The sequence below is a fragment of the Peromyscus eremicus genome, chromosome 10 (genome assembly GCF_949786415.1).
Source record: "Peromyscus eremicus chromosome 10, PerEre_H2_v1, whole genome shotgun sequence".
Lineage (NCBI taxonomy): Eukaryota > Metazoa > Chordata > Mammalia > Rodentia > Cricetidae > Peromyscus > Peromyscus eremicus.
In genome coordinates this window covers 94,309,881-94,328,948 of record NC_081426.1, presented here as the reverse complement: position 1 = coordinate 94,328,948, position 19,068 = coordinate 94,309,881, and the positions used below count along the sequence as shown (strand labels likewise).

General features: G+C 42.8%; 2 pseudogenes; one reads left to right on the top strand and one right to left on the bottom strand.

The window, feature by feature from the left end:
- Positions 1-2,787: 2,787 nt before the first annotated feature.
- Positions 2,788-18,506, bottom strand: LOC131920460 (ADP/ATP translocase 2-like; annotated as a pseudogene).
- On the top strand, positions 18,505-18,857 carry LOC131920371 (copper transport protein ATOX1-like; annotated as a pseudogene).
- The last annotated feature ends 211 nt before the right edge of the window (positions 18,858-19,068 follow it).

Below are 19,068 nucleotides of genomic sequence, written 5' to 3'. Positions count from 1 at the left end.
CCCCCACAATATCTGAAGGGTAGAAATATTCCTCTACATAAGTTTTATGAGTTTGGGTTCCCAAATCAATTTCAAAGATCAATATGATTGTATACTTTTAAATAGCTTTTCCAACTTATATTTAAAATAATTATGAACACAAACTCATTTGATGTGGCTATTAGTGGTTTAATTAGGTAATAATGAGCCAAATGCCACTGGTTAGCATGGAGCCAGCACAACAGGACGTGCTTCAGCATGAAGCACCGTTGAGTGTTAAAAACTTCATCTTTATGTGCGAATATGCGCGGGCATTCTGTGTTAATTATTGTGGAAGGATTCTTTCTACTTTGGAACACTAACAAGTGGGTGATTCTGAAATAGACGATGTTTTGCAGCTGTCTGTGGATTACTTTGATGACGCCTATAAACCATGAAAATTACACAGTACTGTTAGTATGTGTATTTACTACATACAGAAAATGCATTGTAGATGCCATAATGTGGGACATGCATGTCTCAAATAAGCAAGGTGGAGAGATTTTTTTGGTCACTCAATTTCAGTTTAAGGCAAAAATCTCACATCTCTGTGTTAAAATATCTACCCGTTAGTTACCAGTGTTGGCTTTTTGATTTCTATTTGTTCACCGTTGGAGAAGAGAGATACTTGCTTTGGTATCAGCCCTTATGGTTAAATCATGACACTGGATGACAACAGGAGGGTCAGTTTGTGAGCTGCTGATTAAGAATCGAAGACAATCGGTTGCAGGTGAGCAGATGTGAAGCGCAGAGATGGGCCAGCCCGGCTTCACTCACTCAGCTGCTCTCCGAGTCCGGCCAGCCTTCCTCCAGGGCAGGTGCTACTCCATGTGTGACCCTGCCCTGACTCCACTGGGTCGGGTACTTCCCTGGTGCTGTGCTAAAACACCATGTCCAAGGCAACTGACAGAAAGGCATTTATTTGTCTCATGGTTCCAGAGGGACCAGAGTTCCTCATGGTGGGAGGTATGGCAGCAGGCAGCCCGGCAATAGAACCGGGAAGCTGAGAGAGAGCTCATGCCTTCCACGGCAAGCAGGAACCAGAGAGACCCAACTCCAACTGATGTGCCTTCTCCAGCAAGGCTGCACTGCCTGAACCTCCCCAAACATGGCCGCCAACTGGGGACCAAGTGCTCCAATCCCAAGATCATGGGGGACATTTCTCATTCAAACTACTACACCTACCTTCCAAATTCACATGATGATACCTTAAACCCCAAATGTGACCATATTTGGAGATAGGCCTTAAAAGTGCTTCACTAAGGTTAAATGAGACCATAAAGATGAGGCCCTGATCCTACAAGATTGGTGTTCTTGTAAAGAGAGAAAGAAAGCCAGAGGTGCTTACACATAGAAGGATGGCCACAGGAAGACACAGGAGAAGGCTGATGTCTGCAAGACAAGGGAAAAGGCCTCAGGAGAAACTCTCTGCTGGAACTGCCATCTTCCAATTGCAGACTCCAGAACTCTAAGAAAAATGCACCTGTTTTGCTGTTGAAGGCACTGTTAGTCACCTGTGGAATTCTGTGTTGACAGCTTCCATGCAGTCTGCCGAAGAGCTGACTACCACCAGCCTGAAGTACAGTGCTGACCCAGAAGAAAACCGTAGGGTGAGTGGACACAGTCTCATCCCTAACCAGGAAGCCATTTGCAATTGACAGCTGCGGGAAGAGGGGCAATCAGTGTTTTCAGTGGAGTGACGCTGGGTGTACCAGCCTCGCCCCAGGCAGGCAACGTGCTCTGGAGTAGTTGGCTAACACAAAACAGACTCCATGTTTTCTTTTAATGGAATTTTTTTTGTTTTGTTTTGTTTTTTAAGAGAAAGAACATGATGTTGGGTGGGTAGGGATGAGAGGATCTGAGAGGAGTTGGGGGAAGGGAAAGAATATGATCAACATGCGTTGTATGAAAAAATGTAAAATCCAAGATTTCTATTTTTTTCATTTAAGAAAAGGAAGAAAAAGAAAACCCAGAGAGCAAACACATTTTATAAATAAATGAGCAACATCCCTCCTCAAAACTTCTCCTTTTTTCTCCGTGTTCGATTGTGATTTTGGAGCATTTTTATCTACAAAAGCACAATGAAGTCAATAAACTTGACATCTCATAGTCCAACTTGTCCTACTTCATTGGCCTTAAATTTTATTTTCTTCCTTAATACACGTGCCTGCCTCTCGTTCCAGGCATATGGAACTTAACATTCCACATTCACCACACTTCCATGCCTCTGGACCTACTGTTTCTATATAACCTAGAATGCCTCTCTTTCAAGTGCTCATAAATGATTAATTTTCACCTCATTTTTTTCCTCAAGGCACTTTCCCTTAGCCCACAGAGTCATGTCAGCGAGGTTTATTTCCTTTTGTAGATATTCTGGAAGCATAGGAATTGAATATAGCCATCATTAAGTGTTATATTATCCAGCATATGACTGAGTCTCATTGCATATTGAGAATTCCAAAAATGGATGGCTTCTCTCATTTTTTTCCTTTTTCTTTACTTTTTTTTAAAAAAGAAATTTTAATTCCTTTGATATTTTTTATCAGGAGTGACTGAAATAAAAATGTAATTGAGTCCCATCATGATCATCATCATGGAAATGGGTTTAGTAGAAAAATGCTCTGATAACTATTATTACTTCATGCTTTCAAACAGGGAGCAGTTCCCATTAATAAGACAAACAAGCCCAGAGAATCTCTTCAGAATGTTCAAAATATGCTATGTAACACAACATGCCCATTCACAGGGTTCTGGGACACTGAGGCAATACTACATGAACCTCTTGATTTCATCGTACAAGACAGGCATGAAGTCCCACCCACACCCATGAGAACACTGGACCATTCGCCCTGGAGACACCTTCCATGAGCAGTCTTCCTCCAGAAGTCAAGTGCACCTGTATGCGTAGCAAGTGACGGTGAACTTTGTCAGAGGGATGGGAAGTCAAGACAGCAATATCAGGGACAGATTGTGCAGTCATCCAGCTGATGAAGATATTTTGGAATCTGGAAGCATTCCCTCTGCGGTATCATAGATACCGAAGCAGGCAGCTCTGAGGATGATAATTCCCTGCTCAGACACATTAAAGCCTCGGTAGAGGCCTTGATCCCATCCGATTTGTAGACCTCAGTCAGGCAGTCAATGGGGCCTTTGAATTCCCTTTCAGCTTCAACTTCGCCCACATCAACTGTTAGGCACATACAGGCAAAGCACAGGGATGCGGCCCCATGGCAGCAGTACCTGATGCGAGGTTCCCTGCCAAGTAGTGCCCAAACTGCGTCCTGTGCTCCACACCACCCAGGAAGATCTGCTTGTGTTTATCTCTGAAGGCTAAGTTGATAGCACAGGTGTGGAAGTATCTAGTGACATTGGCCTCGTGACCATACCAGGACAGGGCTCTCTGCCCGTTGTCTATGACCACAGTCTAAAAGGCCCTTGTGTTGGCTGCCCGCTGTGGTGGGTTTGCTGGCATGCTGCATGTGCAGCAGCAGTGTGACCTGCTGGACGGGGCCACTACAGCCTGGAAGATGGCTGCAGCCCCTCCACCTGCCATTGAGTCCTTGGGAATGACACATCTGTCACTGAAAGAAAAGAAAAGGGAGAGAGTAGGGGCAGGGTAATGCTGACTGCTGGCTCTGGGCTGATTGTTCTCCTTTTGAAATGATTCAGGATCAGAGCAGATGTATTACTGTATTTAGTACTTCAACCTGAGCATAGGAAGAAGCAGGCTGATAAATACATGCACGTTGCTTTGTGAAATAACTGTGTCTTGAAAACGTTCTGTAGCTACAAACTTACACATTCTTGAGTGTGTTGTAAAGGAGCATTATTCTGCTCAGTAAAACAAAGATTTCCCCTTTTTCAAATACCCATCAATAGAGGTGAGCTTACCACATGAGAATTAATGCCCGGAGTTCTTATAATGAGCTCTCCCAAACTGAAAATATTCTTTGAAATATTTCTAGAAGTAAAAACTTATAATGTAGAATAAGCCTCATGAGACTGATCAATAGGATTTTAAAAACATTGGGATAATTGTGAAAGTTAAATTTTAAACAATCTTTAATTAGAGACAATTAAAGATTTAACATGCATCCTTGGATACTAGAGACCCACACACAGTTCTACTTCAGGAAAATATTTCACTCTTGATTAGTTGATGTGTTTATCAAAAGTAATCATCTTTGAGCTGGGGAGATGCCTCAGTGGGTAAAGTGTTTGTCTTGCAAATATGAAGACCTGAGTCTGGATCTGGATCTCCAGAATGCAGGTGGAAAGGCCAGCATAGATGCACACACCCATTACCTCAGCGTTGGCGGGCAGAGACAGGAGGATCCCTGTGGCTCACTGGCCAGCTAGTCTAGTCAAATCAGTGAGTTCCAGGCTCAGTGAGGGATCCAGTCTCAGAAAGTAAAGTGGAGAGCGATTGAGGAAGAGATCTGATGTTGACGACTGGCTTACACACACACACACACACACACACACACACACACGCACACACTCATACCCCCCACAATAGCACATACATTCTCACAAAAATTAATAACATTTGTTTCCTAGTTTCAATAAAGAAATAAAAGTATGACACAAGATTTTGTCAGCATTGCACACAGCACATAAATACAATATGAAGATATCTGAAATATTTCCTATCAGTTACCAAACATTTACTTCATATACTATTATTCTTTTATTGCCATGTGCTACTGAAATTATATCAATTTTTTTCAAATGAGTAAATCTTATTGGTTAGCTTATTGAAAACATTTAACTATGTAAAACTAACAGGGAAACACCATGGCCATATTTAAAAATAGCTATATGGATCAAAGTAGACCACAGAATTGTTATGCACAAAGTCAGAGGGCCCACTAGGTGTCACAGGGCACACTAGGCAGGTGCCTGTTGTCAGTGTCTGTCACAGGGTACACTACAGAAGTACATGTCATCAGTGTCACAGGGTGTGCTAAAGAGATGCATGTTGTCGGTCTCACTGGAATGTACAGGGTCAGTTCTTAAGTGTTGATTTATGTTCATGTTTTGTAGCTGGCAGATCTCCTCACTCTTCAAAGCATGGGAAACTTCTGACTCAGTCTTGCATCTCAGAATTGAGAACTCTTGGGTCATGGTGCATCAATAATTCTGAATTGTCTAAAGAGTTTTTGGTGATGAACTTGTGTTTGGTTATAAGATTTCATTACAGAGGTGTCACATCAGTGACAGGACCTTACTCACTTAAGCTTGGAGAGCTTTTCTTTGCAGTTTGATTGAAAGAACAACTAAACTATCCTCTTTAATATCGTGCACAGGTTTGTTTCCACAACCAGGGAACTCTGACAGCTCCTCTCTAATATCTTGTCTTGACACAGATGCAGTTTTGAACCTAATGGATGCAAATGGTGGGTTCACACGTGAGGAAAACAATCTCTTTAGTCTGCCTTGTTGTGGAAGAGTAAGTCTGCACTGGTCGTGTTGAAGCCACAGTCCATGCTTACTACTTAGGCTGGTGATGCATTTTTAAATCAGTAATTCACAAATGGTTCTTTCCTGAAGATGGGACTTCTGAACTCTTTTCCAGGGCACCTTGGAGTGAATATTACAGCAATGAATGCCAAACAAGAACTATAAGAACTAAGGAGAAGATAAACACAGAAGCACAGGGATACACTATACATTTAGATACTTTACAAGGCATATGTTTCATTCCTATATATATATATATATATATCTTCATTAATGTACTCATTCACAAAATGTGTGTGTGTGTGTGTGTGTGTGTGTCTGTGTTCACATATGTGCATGTAAGTGAGGTCAACTAGCCTGAAACATTGAAAGTAATGAGTTGACACTACATACTTGAGTTCCAATATCCCATTTTCCATTTATAAACTAGGTCACTCTATGTAAGTGACCTCAAGTACTGAACTCCAGTTTAGTGCTTTGTGAACAAGACACATTTACATAAACTTTCCCATTCAAGCAGTGGGTTAGTTGCCTTAGGGAGAGCATTTTCTGGAGTGAAGTAGAAAATGAAACAGCAGTGTGCTGAATATAAATTCAAGCTATAGCACCGGACCATGGTTTTGGTTTTATGCTTTTAGCTGGGGAGATTTGTGGTGACTGTGGATCTCTTGAGGGCTATACTTTTCCCAAGAGGTAAAAATTTTAAACTTGTTTGGGGATTAAAACTTAAGGCACATCGTAGGATAAAATGAGGAATGCCAACAATTACGAGATTAATAGGAAGTGTTAGCAAAATGAAAGCCCACAAATGACACTGTTTTTGGAGTAAGAAGAGAGGCACGTCTTTGGAGCCCATAAAGAAGAAAACAAGGACACATGCATCATTATTGTATGTAAACCTGTACTTAGGTGTGCTGGAAGCTGACCAAAGATCCAAATTCGGTAATGAAAATGGGGTTTGATTGTCTAAGCATGTGAGAATGACGGAAGTCATGTCAAGAGGAATAATAATTATTTCTAGGAATAAGAAGCCTAGAAAGTGAATATAAGTATATTGTTACATTTGTTGTTGCTATAACAAAATGCCTAAGGATGCTTTGATTCTTAGTAAAGAAAAGACAATCACGATTCTTGTGGCAGAAGGGTCCAAACAACATTCACTGGCCCTTGGAGTGGCTGTGGTACAACTTGTCATAAAATCAGAAGGAGAACCAGCCATATGCAGAAAGGGCCGGGTACATGGGGGTGCTCTTGCTTTATAGCAACTTTCTCTCAGGAGAACTGACTTAATGCAGGAGACCAGCATTAATTCCTTCTGAGAATAATGACCCATGACGGTCACCTTGCATTTGGCCCTTTCTTCTGAGCATTCCAGTGCCTCCCCATGTTACCATTCTAAGGATCAAGCCTCCAGCATGTGAACTTTGAGTTACAGATTATTTGGAAATCCTAGCAAACACTGGTATGTGTTGGGCTTTTTGATATGGATGTGATTGCAAGTACTGGAGCAGGAAGCCAGCCTAAGGTGATCATGTTCATGAAACAGTTCCTTAGATGCCTAGCCATGGGATTCTAGGTGTGGGACAAATACACAGTCCACTTTGATCATGTATTTATTGGAAGTAGGAACCTGGAGAATTTGCTAAAGATATTAATATGGGACAAGCTGTTTAACATGGAGACTGGCACCTAGAAGATACTCAACAAATGTTTTTTTTCTTCTCCTTCTGGAAGTAGAAGGTAGAGAGGCCAATGCTAACCTTACACAAGCAAGGCCTTAGTTCCTCCATCTGTAAAATGGGCACAGTAACAGCCCTATATCTCAAGATGTAATGGTACATTGTTGTATAACGGACACTATGAAATTTAAGGCACGGTTGCAATATCTATTAAAAGGTAGCCATGTGAACTTCATGCTCTTAATTATAAGACAGCTTAGTAAGATTTCAGAGTGACAGCATAGTCACGAAAGCCAGTGTTTGTTTAGTGTGTGTGTAGGTAGGTGTACGTGCAGGTGGAGGTCTGAAGTTGAGACCAATCACATTTGCACCTTATTCACTGAGGCAGGGTCTCTTAATCCATCTCAGAGCTCAGCTACATGGAAGCTTCCAAGGCTGGAGACACAGGCGGGCCACCATGCCCACTCAGCATTTGTGGGTGTTTCTGGGATCTGAACGCTGGTCCTTCAGATTGCACAGCAAAGGCTTAAACACTGAGCCATCTCCTCATCTCACCCATGACACTCTGGAAACCAAGAAATTATCTCGAGATGGAGATAACAGAAGTAACGTGTCTACTCTGACTGTTCAAGGTTCAGCCAATTGTTTACTGTCTGGGACCCCTCACCAACTTAGAGCTACATGCAGGAGTCAAGGACAGAGCCTGGGCCACTGAGTCAGCCCCCACAGTCAGTATGTGCGAGGCCAGCCTCCATGGCAGTTCAAGGACAAAGCCTGGGACTTGTCCAGGCCGGCCCAAAAATGGATAACTGTAACCCCCAACTAACTCTAGCCAATTAAAAGTTACTAACATGATTGCCACTCACATAAGCCAATCCTGAGTCTGTTCCTATGTGGTCTGTAGACCCCCAAGCCCCCCTTGCTTTAAAAATCCTGCCCCGTTGCTACTCAGGATCTCTCCTGCTCTGCTGCTGCATCAGACTGATGGAGAAACGCAAGTTAACTTGAAATATAAAGACTCTTTGCTTTTGCATCGAAATAAAAAAAAAAAAGAAGTAACATGTCTTATCTCAAAGTGATGGAAAATACGATTACATCGTAAGAGCATGAGGGTAACCACAATGTACACCTGAAAGTCAAAGCTGTTCCTTGGACAGCAGACAGGAGGCAAACAGTGGGGCCTGGGGAAAGGCTGGAAACCAAGAAAGGAGGCTGGCAACCAAGACAGTCGGCCGGCTCGATGACTGGAAGGTGATAGAAGAAAGGCCACCTCAAGCAGACCCAGTCAAGAAAAACAGGTTTTCTATTAAGAAAATTGGGCGCTAGAATTTTCTGTTTCTGCTGAGGAAGATCACCAGACCATGTTTCATTCTTCATGAAGGACACTGTCATCTAAAGAACAAAACGGGGAAACCACAGACCATGCCTCTGGCTGGTCCTTATTCATCACCTATATTACTTAAATGTAGCCAGTCACCCACACATTCTTCACCTGGCCTTGTATAAGCGATCTCAGGAGTCTGGAGATGTCTTTTCATTTGCTGGATGGTGCAAACATTCTCAAAAAGCCACTTCAAATGGAAGGGTCTGTGTAGCACAAATCTCAAAAGGCCTTATTAATAAAAACAAACCCAGAGCCATGTATTGGGGTGAATGCTTGCCAACTTCTCAGCCGATCCTGTTTCCTCAAGCTGGAAGCCTGTGAGTCCTCACCTGAATGGATCTCAGCTGAACTGCTACTAAAAGCCTAAAAGCTAAAAAGGACTCTAGTTTCTGGTCTTCACGCCTTGTATATCTTTCTGCTTCCTGCCATCACTTTCTGGGATTAAGGGCGTGTGTCTTTCCCAAACAAAGACATGAGATCTCAAGTGCTGGGATTAAAGGTGTGTGCCACCACACCTGGCTCTGTTCCTAGTGTGGCCTTGAACTCACAGAGATCCACATGGATCTCTGCCTCCCAAGTGATAGGATTAAAGGTGTGTGTGCCACCATTTTCTGGCCTCTATGTCTGTTTAGTGACTGTTCGGTTCTCTGACCCCAGATAAATTTATTAGGGTGCACAATACATTGGGAAATACAATATCACCACAGGCCTGCCTCAGTTAACAGACTGAACCTCACCCACACTTTTGAAGTGGACAGGTAACTCCACTCTGGCAGAGGGAAGACGTTAGTGAAACACAGAACATTTGAAAGAGCGGCAAGAAGCCACAGTAAGAGGGAAGGGCCACAGGGACGATGACAGGGAAAGCCACGGACAAGCTAACCAGACTGCACGGTTGGCTTTTTGACTTCCTCAGGTACAGTCATCACACGGCTCCAATCACACCCTTGACATCTGTGTTTCTTAGTAAGTTTCAGTCCATGAATTGAGGTAATTTCTTCATTCTATCCTCAGAGAGCAGTAGGTAATTCTACTAGAGAATAATTTTTAAAACACCTTTAAAATTTATTGTTAATTGGGGTAACTGTCAGTTGACAATGAACCTCTTCTGTGATAAAAGTACTTACTTTACTGACTGTTGAAAATGTGTGTGTGTGGATAAGTCACACAATCTTTCTGAGTTTCCTCCATGATTGAAGTCCCAGGTGAGCTGCCTCTCTGATCTCTTCTGGCATTGGATTTCTTCTTGTAGAACATAGACAATGACAAGGTCCCCCTCATTCAATAGTTGCTAACAAAAATACATAGTGGTGAGTATTGACCAAAGCAGCGCCAGCCTACAAGATCATTGCTGACAGGGGGTGTGGGGATGATATTGGAAAAAGATAGTCCAAAGCATTTTATCAATTGTGGGGAGATAAAAATAAACAGTAAAAATTATTTTCTTCCTGATTAAAGGTCTGTTTCCGGGGAGTTTCTGTTAGCCCTTCTTATGAGTAAAACTAAAGTTTGGCTCCTCACAATCTAAGATGTTACCACAGGAAGGTCAAGAAGCTAGGTCTACACAGCTCTACAGAATTTTCAAAGCATTACCTACTGAGAGTCTCAGGGTTGCGATGTTCAGGTTTTCCTCTTTTTCACAATCTGGTGGTGATCAACCTGTCTAATTGTCGAAGAATACCTATATATAGAACTAGTTTAAAAATATCTTTAACTCTCTGAGTCTGTGGAGGACTCGTTCATTGTCCTATCTGCTTAATATATCAACTTGAGCAGTGTCGGCCTCTCTTTATTACCCACAGACACAATGGTGTTCACATATTAACTACCCACAGACACAATGGTGTTCACATAAGTGCACTAACTACCCACAGACACAATGGTGTTCACCTCAGTGCACTAACTACCCACAGACACAATCATGTTCACCTCAGTGCACTAACTACCCACAGACACAATTGTGTTCAGATAAGTCCAAGCACTTCCGATTACTTTTCTTTTGAGTCCTCTAAAATGTGTATTCCCAATTATTTTATGGGTCTCAGAGAAGTTACTTTCTTTGCTTGGGTCTCCTCAGAAGCAAGGAAGTCATTTTCATTCCCACGTACAATAAATCAATCAACATTTATAGAACACCTATTTTGTTGTGGGCCTTAGGCTAGGCAATGTGGTGGATACAATGATGAATAAGATATGATCTCTGCCCTCAAGGCAAGCCAGGCTCTTAGACAAAAGGCACCAAACGGATGATTCAGGGCAGCATATGATAAGTGGTAAATGAGTGACATGGAAACCTTTCAGAGGAGGGAAGAGATCGTTTTGGCCTGGGGTGGTTCTCCAGGGCCTCTGGGACAGTGTAGAAAATGACCTGGCCCTGTGAGAATCGCTGGTTTGAGCTGGTTTGAGATAACTGGAGAGGAGGAGATCAACAGAGGGAACGAGAGAAGCAGGGTAGGACTGTGCTGCTTATCACCAGAGAAAGCAGCGGCTCTGCTCTCCATGCCAAGCAGGGCACAAGGCAAGGCTCTGGCCTATTCCTCAATAAAGACAGACAGATGGACAGACAGATGACAGTAGCAGTAACACCCAGAAGGAGAAATGCAGGGCTCGTTTGCACCCTAGATGCCGCACTGTGGGCCTAGCCTTATGGCTTTGGAGAGAGACACAGCGGCCCAGAGGTAGCTCCCAGGAAGCCACACTTCAACACAAAGGCAGAATCAAGGGTGGAAAGAGGCTCCGGATTCCACCATGTTCAGTGAATCATTCTTTATCTGTGCTCCAGGGCCCTCACCTTTCAAACGAGATTTTCAAACTGGCTAATCTCTGAACTTCCTTCATTTTTAACTGTTTTATTTTTGATGTGTCTGTAAAGGAGCCCCATTTTAATCTCTGCCGTACCTTTGAAAGGTAAAACTAACTTGAAATTCTGGTTCATCCCATTTTGTTATTCTAAATAGCAACAAAAATGAAATACAGTATTTTTACATATGGTATGTATGAAATGCCATACAGTTTAATGGTTAATCTCAGAATTTGGGTTCAAATTGAAGTCTGCTACTTAGTATCTTTATGTGGTTTTTGTTTCTTTTCTTTTTTGATAGCTGTCTGGTAGACCAGTCTTGTTTCATTGAGCATGAGACCTATGTAGCAGAGGGTGACCGTGAACTGCTCCTGGGATGAGTTCCACCACACTCAAGTGTGGCAAGTTTATTTTCTTAAACCTTAGCTCTCTTTATATGTAAAAAGCAGGTAGAAACGGCAGCTACAGATCATGATTTACTATAAGATCATGTGTGAACATGCTTAGTGTGGTGCCTGGGCCACGGGAAGTGCTCAGTAAATGTTATCCATTTCTTTGTGCCTCAAACTGATTTTGGAGAATTAAGAATTCCAGGTCATTATAAACCTACAAGTGTGGGTGTGCATTCCAGGTGGACGAGGAGACAAAACCTGGGACGTGTGGAAATTTACGGGAGAAAATAAGTCAGGGTTAAGGCAGGAAGGAGTGAAGAGCCTGGAGATAAATGATTGGAAACAGATGCCCACGAAAGCAGAAGGTCTCCAGAGCCCCAGAGTCAGAGTAAACAGCACCTGGAAGCCAAGTCTGCAAAGTGATAAAATGATACAGTTCTGGACACCTGATTACTAGAAAGGTGTTAACCAATAAGGCAGGGACAAGGAGAAAAAGAGGGCTCGAGGGACAGGAATTTGATTGAAGATTTTTGAAAACTAGATGTCTACATCACTGCGATCTGTCAGATGATGTGCTTGCCAGGCAGGCCTTGGAAAGGGAGGATGGCTGGGTGGGGGTGGGGTGGGGTGAACAAGGAGGGTGGCCAGTGCCCCTCAGTGCCTGAAGTGAGGTCAATTCCAGTGAAGGAAAACGTTAATAATGGGCTGGCTCCCTGGGGATGAGATAGAAGCCATTTACATCCCAACAGGACAAAGCCCGAGTGCACACCGTGGGGTACCCCGCCAGCCGGAGGGGGCAGATGAGGCTGTTTCCTGTTTGCTGTAAAGACACTGACAAATGCCGCAGTCTCCTTGTGGGGCTGTCACTGTCACTCAGAAGCAACAGCATGTTGGATGAAATCAGTAACATTTGTGTAGTGCTGAGAATAGTACTTGGCATAAATGGAGTGTGATATCAATGTTTGCTAAATAAATGAATTTAGAAGATCCAAAGTATCTGGCAACCAAATCAGAAATCATTAGTTTTGTTTCAGGAGGAAGAAACCCCACTTGCCAGCTGACAAGACAATCGGTTATAAAATCAAGCCAAGGCAATTCTTTTGGAGGTGGTGAGGGCTGTCTTGAGACCTAGGGTCAGCTTGAAGAACCCCACCATTAGGTAGCAAGGCACAGTGAGAGGTTTTAGGAAGAAATCGATATGGAATTGTGGCCAGAGCCTATGGGCTGCCAGGCCCCTTCCATCTCCAGTAAGCGTCCAGTCTGCTGAGAGTGTACAGCTGACCATGACCTTCTCCGCACCTGCTCAGTAGCTATCCTTGCCTGGCTATTCCTGGAGAGGTCTGAGAAGGACTCTCCTCCACAGGAGCTTCGCCATGGTCTCCCTCCTGCTCACTACCTGGTGGGGTTCCACCTCAGAGGAAAGTTGGGTTTTAAAACATGGTCTCTCATACCTCCCAAGGTTCTTTGTTAAGCAAAACGGAGGCAGCTTTGTTCAGGATTCTTTATCTTCACCTTATGAATCACATATGGAAGTTCCAATGTCCTATGGGTGATTACGTAGATCTGAGCTTATGATTCTGAATCTTTATCCCTAGACAGTCAATCTAAAGCTTTAGAATATTTAACTGGCTGTATTTTAAGTTCAAGGTCCTTAGGAAATCAGTGTGTAGACACCTGGTTGAAAGGAGGGCTGAATGATCATAGCTGGGGCTCAGTTCACCAAAGAGGCCCATTTGTGCTGTCTCCTAGAATTCCCAGGCTTGTGCTGAGGAGGGAGTTCAGAGCCTTACCATTATTCTTCTTGCATGCATAGGTTACTTGATGTTTCTGATACCGCACTGTGTTTAGTGACAAAGGAACACCCCAACCCAGGACTTTGAAAGTCATGAGCACTCTGCTTCCTACTGACTTTCATCTATATGATTGGCAGTTTAAATTTCCCACTAGACTGAGTGTGTTCTTGGTGTTTTGAGGTTTTTTTTTCTTTTTCCTCTTATTTTGTGTGAGTTCTCCGTATGTGTTACATAGTTCATGAATATTTTCTCCCAATCCAGGGACAGTCATTTCACTTTGTTGACCATTTCCTTTGTTGTGTGGAAGTTTCTTTCAAGGTGATAAACCCACCCACATGTGCTGGCTAGTTTCATGTCAACTTGATACAAGCTAGAATCATTTGAGAGAAGGGAGCCTCAATTAAGAAAATACCTCCATAAGACTGGGCTGTAGGCAAGCCTGGAGAGCATTTTCTTAATTAGTGATTGAGCAGGGAGGACCCAGCCCAATGTGGGTAGGGCTACCCCTGGGATGGTGGTTCTGGGTTCTATAAAAAAGCAGGCTGAGCGAGCCACAGGGAGCAAGCCAGTAAGAGCACCCCTCCATGGCATCTGCATTAGCTCCTGCCTCCAGGTTCCTGCCCTGTGTGAGTCCCTGTCCTGTCTGCTTTTGATGATGAACTGTTATAGGAAACTGTGAGCAAAATAAACCCTTTCCTCCCTATGATGCTTTGGTCCTGGTGTTGCATCACAGTAATACTGATCCTGACTAGGATGCCACACTTACTTAATTTTGCTGCTGTCACATGCACATTTGAGAAAATATCCAAAAACTCTCTCCAAGGACAACATCAAGATGTTTTTCTTCTACACGTTTCCCTAGAAGGTCTATGGCTTAAGGTCTTACATTAGGGTCTTCAGCCAGTTTTTTTTTTTTTTAATTTGATTTTTATATATGTCGTAAGAGAAATATCCTGAGTAGGCATTTCTCTAAAGGAAACATACAGCCGTATGAAAAGGTGCTCACGACCATCAAGAGAATGCAAATTAAAGTTAAATGAGCTGCCAGTTCATACCTGGTCACATGGCTGTTATCAGACGGACAGGAGGTAACAAATATTGATCAGAATGTGGGGAAGGGGGCCTGAGTGCACTATTGATAGAAGTACAGCTTGGTGCAGCTACTCTGGAGAACAACACATTGACTGCTAAAGAAGTTAAAGTGTCACTGTATGACTAGGCAATCTTCTTCCTGGACCCACACTCGAGGGCAGAAAGTCAGCACCTTCTGTGGCATTGGTGCCCTGTGGTCAAGGCAGCTTTTGCCGAAGCAAGGATATGGAAATGATGGAGATTTCTGGTGATGGGTAAAACTTTTTGATATTCAATGGACTATCAGTTAGCTTTATAAAGGGAGATCATGCCATTTGGAGTGACATGGATGAACCTAAAAGCATAAAGTCAGGCACAGAAAAATATTGCTCGATCTCATTTCCACGTGGGATCTAAAAAAGAAAAGCTTACCTGGACAACAAACACATCGGAAGTAAAGTGAGCATCGCCATAGTCAGGGAGTGTGTGCACAAAGGGGAGGTGGTGGCACAAGGTTCAAGGCTCTAGCTATGAGAGTCTAGAGATCTAACTAGCAGGAGAACTATAGCTAATAATATCACAGCGAAATGAAAAGAGTATATTTTTAGATAGCTTTACCACAAAAAACAGTAATTGTACGTAAGTTGATAACTATGGTGGTGTGATTACTGTAGTAATCACTATATGTGGTGGCTTGAAAGAAAATGGCCGCCATAGGGAGTGGCACTATTAGGAGGTGTAGGTTGTTGGAGTAGGTGTGGCCTTGTTGGAGGGAGTGTGTTACTGTGGGGTAGGCTTTGAGGTCTCCTATGCTCAAGCTACACTCAGTGTGGTACACAGTTCACTTCTTGCTGCCTACAGATCAAGATGTAGAACACTCAGCTCCTTTTCCAGCACCATGTCTGCCTGCATGCCACCATGTCCCATCATGACAACAATGGACTAAACCTCTGAACTATAAGCCAGCCCCAATTAAATGTTTTCCTTTATAAGAATTGCCATGGTCATGATGTCCCTTCATAGCAATAGAAACCCTAAGATACTACACTGTGCATATGTATATTAAAACATGACACTGTATAGCTTAAATCTTATTAAATGAAACCAAAACAATGTTTCTACTCAATTGACCAACTTTGATGACCTGTGTGTGAGTACAGGTATGCAAGCATGTGCCTATGTGTGTGCATGGGATGTTGGCTGTCTTCTTGAGTCATTTCCCATGGGGTCCCTCATCAGCAAGCCACAGGGATATACCTGCCTCTGACCCCCTTGTGCTATGATCACAGACAGAATGTTGTGGAATAATCTTTTTGTACACTGTGAAGATGTGTCACTCTGATTAGTTTAATAAAAAGCTGAATAGCCAATAGCTAGGCAAGATTTTGAGGGCAGAGAAAATGCTGGGAAGAAGAAGGAGGAGTCACCAACCAGATGCAGAGGAAGCATGACATGTAGGGGATGAGGTAACAAGCCATGAGCCACGTGGCAGCATGTAAATTAACAAAAATGGGTTAATTAAGTTACAAAAGCTAGTTAGAAACAAGTCTAAGCTATTGGCCAAGTTTTTATAATTAATAAGAAGTCTTTATGTCATTTATTTGGGAACTGGCTGGTGGGACAGAGAAAGACTTGCTACATATGGTGCCCAACATCCAGGCACATATTTCTACATATGACCTGAGAAAGTTTTAAAAAGGTTCCAAACACACAAAAGTGGAGCTAAAGCAGCTTCCGAGTCCCTCAGTTTGGCTGCAGTACAGAGATGAGTCTCCTGGCTGATGTCTGCAGATTTGAGCTGCCAGCATGCCATGAGCTAAGTGTGCAGCAGTTTGAGTTTTGCAGACAGAAAAGGTTACAGATACACAGTAAAGTGTGTTCAGACAGAAAAACTCTAACGAGGTTACAGTGTGTCTAAAAATGTGCATAGGCTTAAGAAAGAAAAAAATGGGTATAGAAAGTCAGAGAAAAATAGAAATCATTTATAAATAATAAAAAAGAAAAAGCCATGTAAAGATTAAAAACACACAGGGAGTCTGGATCCCACATGCTATTCCAAGACATTGGAATTTTTTGATTACTGATAAGCAAATGACAGCTTCTGAGAGACATGGGATTGAAAGAGGGATTGCTGAAATAAACCAATCTAGATATTTTTAAAATGTCTTAACTTCAAAATGGAAGTAAAAAAATTTGTACATTGTGGAAGAAGTTATACTTTTGTTTCCACATAAAACAAAAGGCTATGGATTCATTCAAAGTTGAAAGAGATCAAATATGATTGGGGGAGACCCCTTGAAAATCCTGGCTATAGACATAGAGAAATAAACCTAAAAAACCCTACATGACAGGTGATCTATATTTTACCTGCTTAAACATAAAACAAACAAAAACTCATCTTTTGGCTGGCTTACATGGTCTATACTTACATTAATGCTGATATGTATGTTATCTTTGAAAGTTTATGTATTTTCAGAGCAAAGGGACCAGATACCAATGAAAATGGGTGACCCAGGTGATCCAGCCTCTCAGAGTGCCTCTGTTGCAGTTTCCTAGGAGTTCTGCATCCAGAACAGGTTCAAGGATGCTGGCTGAGATGGTCCAACCTCACATACTATTCTAGCCAGGACTTGACCATTATCCTAACTTTCTCAGGGTCCCCCAAATACCCCAGAGCCTCCAGACAATAGGATGCAGTCTAGAGAACACAATGCCCGCATTCCCAAGAGATGGGGTGGGTGGTTTGGGGTCATTTGGTGGGCTATGAATGTTTGTCATTGTTGGTTACAAATTGATATTGGTCATGGTCAGAAAAAACTGAACAAAGGAGATTAGATTCAGGGATCTCATTCTGAAGAGAAAAAGGGGGATATAGTATAAAAAAATGATGAGATAAAAGGGTAGATTGTTGAGTCTATTTTTGAATAACTACTAGTCTCAAGTATTTTATATTGGCATGGATTTTTGTATATTGATGCAAATTTAAGATCATTTTTGTTAGAACATACTGTGCATATGCTTCTACTCTTGTTTAAGCTATTGCACATGTGCAGCTCATTTAACAATATAATGTAAAATTCTAGTCCTTGAAAGTTATTGTTATAAACTAATTAGGATAATAAAGAAATGCAGATTAGTAGTTAATCATCTATAACAATCAAACTTGTAGTAGTCACATTCAGTGTGTTTTCAAGATCAAACAGAGATATATTTTAGATAGATATATGGTCTTTGAACACTTCAAAGACCTACAGAATATGGCATTTAAAATGCTTTGTTAACACAGGCTTTTCATGACAATGAGATACGTCTGCTCCTGGCAGCACCAATTTACTTCAGAAATGATGACGGGCATTGAAGTAACTCCATATGGAGTTTGTTTTCAATGTGGCAAAAATAGCCATTTGGGCAAAAAACTGCTCTTGTCTTGACTGCTGGCAGTATGCTGTGCAAACTGGACAAGCAGGACACAATGGAAAAAGACTGTTGAACTTTGCCAAGATAAGGCAGGACAGTCCTTCAAAATTCCTGCTTCACAGAAAAGTCTGTCAGATATGCTAGGCCTGTAGACTGAAAATGGATGCCCCAACATTGCAGAGGAACCTTGGGGTGACTGTCCAATCATCCAGATGTCTCTGTCATTTCATAGTTTTGAAAGTGGCTTGCGGGAAGATCCAAGCTGCTATACCAGAGAGGCTCCAGCGCTTGCGGGAAGATCCAAGCTGCTGTACCAGAGAGGCGCTCCAGGGCTTGCGGGAAGATCCAAGCTGCTGTACCAGAGAGGCGCTCCAGGGCTTGCGGGAAGATCCAAGCTGCTGCACCAGAGAGGCGCTCCAGGGCTTGCGGGAAGATCCAAGCTGCTGCACCAGAGAGGCGCTCCAGCGCTCCAGTTGTCACTGCCGTCATGCCGAAGCACGAGTTCTTCGTGGACTTGACCTGTGTGGGGTGTGCTGATGCGGTCACCTGAGTCCTCAACATGATGGGAGGAGTGGAGTTCAACATTGACTTGCCCAACAAGAAGGTCTGCATTGAGTCTGAGCACAGCACAGACACCCTGCTTGCTGGCCACGCTCAATAAAACAGGAAAGGTCATTTTCCACCTTGGCCCCAAGTAGCCAGGACCTGGGCCAGTCTCTCTGGATGTACTAAAGAGGCCGTTGATCTGGTCTCCCTGCAGATTTGGAACACCAACTGCTCAGTCCAGCTCAGCCATGGAGTTCCTGCCCAGACAGGCCCTCCCTTGCCAGCTCCCTGCTAGCTCCCTGCCGGCTTCCCTGAAATAAAGTCAAGCTGCATTTGTAGAGAAAAAAGAAAAGAAAGAAAGAAAAAAGAAAAGAAAGAAAGAAAGAAAGAAAGAAAGAAAGAAAGGAAGGAAGGAAGGAAGGAAGGAAGGAAGGAAGGAAGGAAGGAAGTGCTTGCACTGCACTTCCTGCTTACTCAGGTAATATAATATCCTTCTGGGGTCTTT